Below are 8412 nucleotides of genomic sequence, written 5' to 3' on the forward strand. Positions count from 1 at the left end.
CACTTGCTGTCCCCTTCAGTTCCTACATCGATTCATTTAGGGGTTTGCCGCGCATCTGCTACAGTAGCTCATCTTGTTCGGTTGACTGGGTTTGTTTTAACAAGGTTTCTGGGCTCCCATTAGCAGCAGAACTAAATAAACATCCTGCCTTCACATGTTCAGCTCCACTGTGTTGTTTCGTTGCTGGGACCCCAACTTGCAGCAGCAGCTCTGAATTGAAGTGTGAGCACACTTTAATCCAAGCAATGAAATGTAAATGAGGTGTGTTTTACAGACAGCTGTAAGAGCGGGCTGCAGAACGCTCTTTTTATCCTTCGCTCTTTGTCAGGAGGCCTGGGTCTTGTTCTTACCTTGTCTCCTGTTATCCAGGGCTGAGCAAGAGGATCTTGCAAGGGTAAGAAGATGTGAAAATTCAGCCAGGACTGTGCTGATTAACCTAGTGCTAGATAATTCAACTTGGACACGAAGTCTGCTCGGACATCCTTTCTACATGGGGGAAAAAGCAAGGAAAATTAGTCCAATGGGTCATTTTTCAGGTGAAGAGCTGCAGTTGATGCTCTTTCATGCACAGTGCTCATTTGTGCTGGTAACTGCAGATAAGGTCCCTTGGGTTTAAACACATGCTGTATAGCCCAGCAGAAACCTACATCTGTGGATGATCATGGACAACCAGACCAAGATCCTGCTCTGGCCCCGGCACCCCCAGGCATCCCTTGGTACCTCCAGAGACTGCCATGGGGACGAGAGGGATGCAGTGATGAGAATGCTGCAGCCTACTTTGGAGAAAACTCGAGGGCAGGCATCGAACCAGCCCTTCTTCTCTGCCAGGTCCTTGTTAAAAGAAGAAAAGGGTATTTCTGGCCAGAGAGGTGTTTGGAGGGGAGATATCTCTTTGGGGTTTGTCAGTGGACCTAGCTGGTGAGTTGCTGTAGGTGTTGCATGGGTTTGCCCATCACCGGCACTGCTGCAGGAGAAAACGGCTACCAGGGAACGATGGAAAACATCGCTCGGCATGCCAGGTGTGCTGCAGGGCTAATACATGCCTGCCAGTTCATCTTCCATCTCCAGGAAATAAGGCTTTTTATCTTCTCCCCCCGGATCTCCCCACAGCGCCCGCAGGGCTTCATCCACCCCACACCCTGATAAAATTGAGCGCTGCTTCTTTCTCCCTGTGATGGTATCCCCTCAAAGGGGCAGAACTGTACTGAGGTTCCTCCCAAGAAGGATTAGGGATTTGGAGCAGCCTGGCAAAGCACCCTTCTGCCCTCACCCCACACCAAGCAGGGCTCTGCCTAGTAGGAGGTGGCCGGGCACGATGCCCAGGAGCTGCTCGCTCAGTGCCAGCGCGGGGCAGATCAGAACAGCTTAGTGAGGCATCATGCTGCTCCCATCCCCTGACTGCACCAGGGCGTCTGTTTAAAAGGAGAATTGCTGTTCTTTTTCACTCAGGGGTAAAAAATGGTTGTGTGACTTTCTTGGCTTCTGCTTTTCACTTTCTCATCGTAAGCGTCCATGCTGACAACCCCACACGCTCCCAGTCAGCAAGTTTCCCATGCGTGACTAAAGCTCTTTCTAGCTCAGAAAACACGGGAGGGAAAACTCCCCTCCACTTCCCATCCGTGGCCAATCTGTGGTCTTGGGAGTTGTGTTGGCCATTGAACATCAACAAGAGTTCAAGTATTCAGAGCCTGAATCCTTCTGAGGCGATGCTGCAGGGACAGCATGTTTGACAAATATTTTCTATCAAAAGTCGCCCTCTTCCTGCGTGCACAAGTGAGCCTGCCAAGCAAGCCCAGCTACCGCAGATCTTTGTCACAACCTTGAGCAAGCAACTGCATGCATGTAGGACATATTAGTCATGTCTTCGTAATCTGCACAGAAACGTATCCCTCCTTTCACGGTGCAAAAAGCCTCCAAAAATTCCCCTGGGTGCTGAGTTGCAACGCGGTGTCATGTCAGTTGGTCAGTGACCCCTGTCTCTGTTAGGATGCTGTAATAACTGGAGGTGGTTGGCTTTGTAGTCTACTTTGGGAATGACTGGGGTAAGAGAGATTTGGGGGACTGAATTACAAACCCCTTCTCTTCTCTGGACAGTCCCTGTTTGTGTGGGGTCCCACTGTGAAAAGGCACTTGGGGCTGCTGGTGGAGTTTTGAGGACAATTTCCAGGCACATCTGCAGAAAATGAATGGCTCCGAGGCCATGCCCTGTCCTTCTCCACCTTGGGCAAGATGTGTGCTGTGTGGAGAGGAGCTTCCTTTCCTCAAAAAGTCGTGCACAGACAGTGTCTCTCTCCTGGAAAGAAGAAGAGAGAATAAGCCCTCCTTCCCCTTTACGCTTTCCAGGAATCAGAAAAGAAACGAGTCCCTTTCTTCCGCCCCCACCCCAGAAGTAGGGGATGAGCATCCTGAATCCCCATGCCTGGTGCAGCTGGGAAAATCCTCCCAGCAGCAGCAGATCAGCCCCAGTCACACGACTAACTCTGTGCCACCCCCTGTGAATATGATTTACACCCTCTGCCCAGCAAGTGATTTGCAACCATACGTTTCCCCCATCCCTGAGTGAGAAACCACCTAACACAGAGGCAGTAGTTTCCCTTTCACACTCCCCAGCCCCTGCAGAGCTTTGTGGGTTCCCTCCCTTCTGCTCCTCCATCAGGCTTTGGTCTTCAAATCTCAGCATCTTCTGAACCTCACCTCTGTCACGCATGTGCTCACCCCTGCTCCAGGGAGCTTTAATCACCATGGGGTGAGGACACCCAGGACTGGAGGTGTCCAGCAAGCGCTGATGTCCAGGAACTGCCACTTCTTGCAACCTCTCTGGGTTTGAATGCCAAATATTAGCAGGAATGCACAAGTCTGGTTACACTCAAATGCTGTACAGTGTGTCCTGCAATGTTACGTTGTCCGTTACCCAAGTGGGGTCATGGATAATTCAGGGAATATAGGGGTTGCATGCCATCTTGCCTGGACACCCAAGCTGTGAGCTTGCCTTCATTTTAATCCATCCTTTCACCATTGCCATTGTTCAATACTTCCAAGCGTAGGGAGGGAAATAAGTGTTGGCCCACACATACCTCCTGAGCCATCCCATCCTGTGCACTGGAGGAAAGCTTTCTCTCCCAGTGGGTGGCTGGGTCTTCGGGACCCTGCTTTCATTCACGGCATCCACCCTTGTCTCCTCCTCCAAAACCTCCTTCCTGAAGGTCTTGCCTCTGGTTTTTGCACCACCTATGTTGCTGCTTTGCTTCCTCAAAATGTTGACAAAGTGCAACCACTTCCCGATAATCCTCAACAGTTATCCCAAAAACGCAGCTGTCCTTCTTCCCCATTCATGCCCTCCCTGAACTTTTGTCCTTTGCCTTTCTCATTGCCCCCGTTCATTTAAAAGAATTTAAATTGAAACAAGCACCCAGGAAGGGGTTAAGAATTAATGCTGTGCAGTTAAAAATTCTCTTGATTTTCTGGGACTGGGAAGAGCTGGAGCCCAAATCTGCTTACGCTGGCCCACCATGAAGAGGGGCAGCCGTGGTCTTGCTTGTCCCATAGACCTTCCACCTCTGAAAGAGTTAATGCTGAGACTCAAAGGAGAATAAAGTGTGAATAAATTCTGCAGGTCTATCAAGGTAGCTGTTTCAGATTCATGAACCACTCAAAAACTGGATGTCACCTGAAGTGCTGCTTTGCTCCCACAAGGTCTGTGTTGAAGGGGGACATTTCTGGCAGGACAGACAGTTGGATGGGAAAGGAATAACGTCTGGGGTGCTGATAGGGGGACAAGTCAAACCCCTGAAAGTCAGCTGGGAGACATGTAGTGAATGACCCAAGCTGGAGACCAAGGATGACCCACAGTGCCCGTGGCCTTGTCTCTGCCCAGCGAGAAATGGGGCTCAGAAGTATGGCCTACGTTGGATGTCTTGTTTGGAGGTAAGGCAAAAATCACTTCGATTGCAGTAGAGATTTTGTTCAGAGAGAATAGACTTCATTTCCCTCCCATCTTACAGTACAAAGCTATGCCTGGTAGGAAGCAGCGGGTCTAGTACCTAAAAAATTGCTGTTGATGCAAGGAGAGGTGAAAGCAGACAGGACCGCAAGAACCAGGAGAATAAATATCATGCAGCTAATGGTGTTTTTGAACTTTCTGAAACTGTGGATGATCTGTTTGATTAAGAGACAGCTGTCTGCCTTCATGTATCTGATGAATACGTGTCATGTAGAAGCATCTCTATATTCTCTCCTATATATAGACATATGATATATAAATAAATATATTCGTATTAATAGTATATCTACTACATAAGTAAACATATGGTGAGGTTAAAGATAGTGAAACTGAAGCCGAGGTTGTAGGGGACTGGGGCAGGGATGGAGGAAGGGAGGAGGACAGCGCTGTGAGGTCCAGGGGAGACAGGAGGGGAAGAGAGGCAGAATAAGAAGATTCAAAGGGAAGAAGAAAAGGCTGGATGGGCATCAGGGGGGATTTTATAGACGATGAAGGCTTGTGTCTCGTGTTGCTCCTGTGGCTCCCAGGCCTTCTGCAGAGCGTCAACCTCAGATGAAGATGAAGATGGAGGCTGTCTTCCTGTGCTCCTCTCCAGTGTCACTCTGGGCATGTCGCTGGGGAATGCTGAGCTGGGATCAGGTGCAGAAGACACAAGTGTCCATATTCCCACATCCTAGGGCTTAAAGTTCCCCAGGTACCTCCTGCCTTGTGATGGTCAGGAAACTGCTACGACTTTGGTTCTTGGATGGTGACTTCCTTTTCAGGGTGACTATAAGCATTGCTACTTCAACACAGAGCTACTGAATTAGGTGGTTTGACTGCTGACAGCTGCCTAAAAATGGCCAGCCCCCTTTCGCTGGATCCTGTTTATTTTCTTCTCGCCCTCTGCAACAAGAGGAGCCCACTGGAGGCCTCTGGGATATAAGGATAGTTTTCCCAGAAACTGTCTCCAGCTGAGACCTCTGCTACCTCCAGTTATGGGTGCATGTTTTGTAGGTGTCCTAGTCAAATTTTGATGACATGGGAATTGGTGATTGAAAAGAAGGGCTTTAACAGGAGGCACCTACCCGCAAATGGGAGTGTCTTACTCATCCACCATGGTCTACAGTCTTTCGTGTTCCAAGAAAAGAGATATGAAAGTGGCACCAGAAACTGGTGTCTCTGGCAGATCCAGAGAGTTAAAAGATTGGGTAAAATGAAAGAAGAAAGGAGCTCTGACTCAGAACTGTCCTTCGCTGCTGAGCGTTCCCCAGAGGTCTCAGGGACAGCAAAAAATGTCTTCATCACTGCTGTTGGACGAGATGCAACCGAGCTGAAGGGCTTCGGGGAAGACTTGTCTTCATTTCCCTCATCTAAAGATCAAATCTACAGGGACGTGATGACAGCTGCAAAGACATTAAGCTGAAAGAAACTGGCAAGGATTAATCGTGTCCTTTTTAACATTTTGGAAGGATGTTGGTCAGAAGCATGTCAGATGTTGTTTAATCAGGCAGTTGTGGAGTCTTTCACACCTTCAGGGCATATTTTCAATAGTTACTAATTTTCAGGGTAACTGAGCAAGATTCAGTTTTATGACTTAGTGATGGGAGGAAAAAATCTCCAAAAAACTGAGTCATTTGATCTCAGGCACACAGTAAATCAACAGCAAACTCAAGCACAGTCATAAGATTAGAGATAGAGACGTGCGGCTGACCTCAAAGGTCATCCCATGCATTTCCCAACCAAACCCCAGAAGTAATGTTATGCTTGTGGTTTACTTGAAGGATGTCCCATAACAGAGACCCCACTACCTCCCCAGAGAGCCTGTTCCAGTACCCAGAAAGTTAGAGAAACCTTCCAAACTGCACTGAGTCTTGCTTAGTTTAATCCATGGTTGTCTCATCCAACATGGGCAAGGAGAGCAGAAACCATGTGCGTACCTGAAGACTGCTGCCCAGCCCCTCAGAGTCTGCTTTTAAGAAGTAATATATTTTTTCAGTTGTTCATCCTATGAGTTGTGTTTTTCAGAACAGAGATCTCTCACTCCTGGATTCCTCCTGGCTGACTCATTTTATTGATGTGAGCTGCCCAAAACTCAGTCTGCCACTCTAGCTGGGGCCTTACTGGTGCTGATGTTGGGGATGGCATTTGAATCTTCAAGGAAGCTCATGCCAAAATGTCATATCATGATGCCATTGTGTACTGTGCCATGATGGACTACAGGATTCACCACCCTCACAGCCAGCATCACACCACCACCAGATACCAACAGCTCTAGCCACCATAACTTTCAGATTAGCACTGATATCTACAATACCAGTCTTGTGCTCTGCCCTCCAACGGCTGCCCAGGTTGGTCTGACCCCACGGTACCCCTGTCTTTATCCATTCCATTCCGCTTCTCGGATCTTCATTAGCTCTAATTGTGGGTGTGGGGATAGCAGTGCAGGACGAAGTGGAACGATTACTTGATATGTCTTGAAGGCTCTCCTACCATGCATATGAATTTCAAGGTGGTCTTTTTTTTCCCCTAGAATATTTCTCTAATTTGTTTTAATCACTTTGAATAATAGTCCCACCCTGCCTCCATGTCCTTGGACTCCTTTCCTGCTTGGAACAGTCTGTCAATTTAATAAGGATACGGTCTCTTCCATCAGCTGAGCTACCAACGAAGACGTTGAACAGGACCTCGGACAGACTTTGTGGAAACCTGTGGCTATGTTCTTCCACTCTGGTGTGTACCACTGAAGGCAGCTCCCTGGGAGCGCTCTCCAGCGCTTCCCACATGTATCCCAATGCATTGCGTCAGCCTCTGGTCTCTCAAATAATGCCACGGGAGAAATGATCCAACGTCTTTGTAAAGAGAAGCGATATGAAATCATCTGCCTCTCCCTCACCCACGAGGTCTGTTACCAGGTCACAAGAGGAAATCAGACTGGTTTAAGAAAACCTGGTCTTGACAAACCCCTCTCTCCTGTTGCTTTCCAGGTGCTTGCAGAAAGTTGGTCTCAGCAGTCATTCCAGAATGAAATGAAGTTCATCCTCCTGATCTATAGGTTCCAGGATCCATCTTTTCCTCCCAGTCCTTTTTTTAAAGATAAGCATGACTTCTCCCCTTTCTTAATCTGAAAGCATCTTCTCAGCCTGCTCAAGTTCCCCAAGACAATTTCTAGTGTCTATTTTTAAGTATCTCAGAAGAGATAAAGAAGAGACAAGTTGAAGGTATCTATCTGCTGCTTCTGGGTACTTTCAGCTTTGTAGGTGTCATCTGTCAATAATCTACCCTCTGCACTGAGCAGCAGACGAAAGTTCCTCCTGGTCATATTATGATGGTCAGAACATGTAAGAAGGGATTTTTCCATTGCCCCAGATCAGTTCAGTGTTATGTTTTGGCCTTTCTGATTTAGTCCCAGCATGCTCAAGACAAGGAGGCTCATCTTTGTGAAGCTGACCTAGTTTCTACTTTCTGTATGCTGCCTCCTGAGGTTGAGGTCAACAAAGAACTAGAGATTTACCGTACCTATAATGATGCTTCTTTCCTTCACTTTACAGAACTTTGTGCTTGAGATCTCATTATCGTTTATTTTAAATTGAGAAACAAGTCAAGCACACAGGCCTACTTATGTTCAGCTGCAAGCATTTTCAAATCTGCGTTTCAAAACTCTTCCAAAACAGACTCTTTTAAACAACAAGAATAATGGTTATTCATAAAATCATTCACTAAGGGAAAGAGCAGATTTTGGGACCTAAAATAAAGAGTGAATTTGTCTGTTATTACCCCTGCTGCCTGTCTCATGTAAAAAAATCTTTTCAATGATGAAACGGTGGAGCTGTCCTGAATCACAGCTTGTAGCACAGGAAGGCTGACCTCCTCTTTGGAGTGCTGATGCACTGAACATTGAATCAACCTTTCAGCAATTTCAGTAACAAATGCATTTAGGATTTACAATAGGCGAAAATAATCCAGCAGCAAGGGCAGCCAATGCAATTAGGTAATGCACGTAGGCACGCATTGCCCAGGCATGTGGCAGAGTCTACAATAAGTAAGTTTGTGTGAGTAGATGGGACAGGCAGCTGCCAGGAATGGTGTACTCTGGATTGAACCTTTCTGGAGGCTGGTGATGAACTAAATGTCCTTTCCAGGTCCGTCTGCTGTACTGTTTGGGACACTCACAAGCTCCCAAGTGTTTTTTGTCGGTCATATCAAGGTAGAGAGGCTGAGGCAGAGGATTTAGGAGCTTGCAGTGGTCCTTTGGCAAGTCCCTGTCGAAGCTGAGATCGGAGCTCAGGAAATCCTGGCTCCCGTTCTTGCAGCCGGCGGGGTATTTTTCGTAACAGCAGAGACAAGTCAAAGGAGGACCAGGTCTGAGATTTCTCATAAAGAAAGAATTTCCCCTGTGTTTGCAAGTTAAGTGAACACCACTGTGTTTTGCC

The sequence above is a fragment of the Nipponia nippon genome, unplaced genomic scaffold, assembly GCF_047370975.1.
Source record: "Nipponia nippon isolate SJK-2023a ecotype South Korea unplaced genomic scaffold, ASM4737097v1 scaffold_3, whole genome shotgun sequence".
In the NCBI taxonomy this organism is placed as follows: Eukaryota; Metazoa; Chordata; class Aves; order Pelecaniformes; family Threskiornithidae; genus Nipponia; species Nipponia nippon.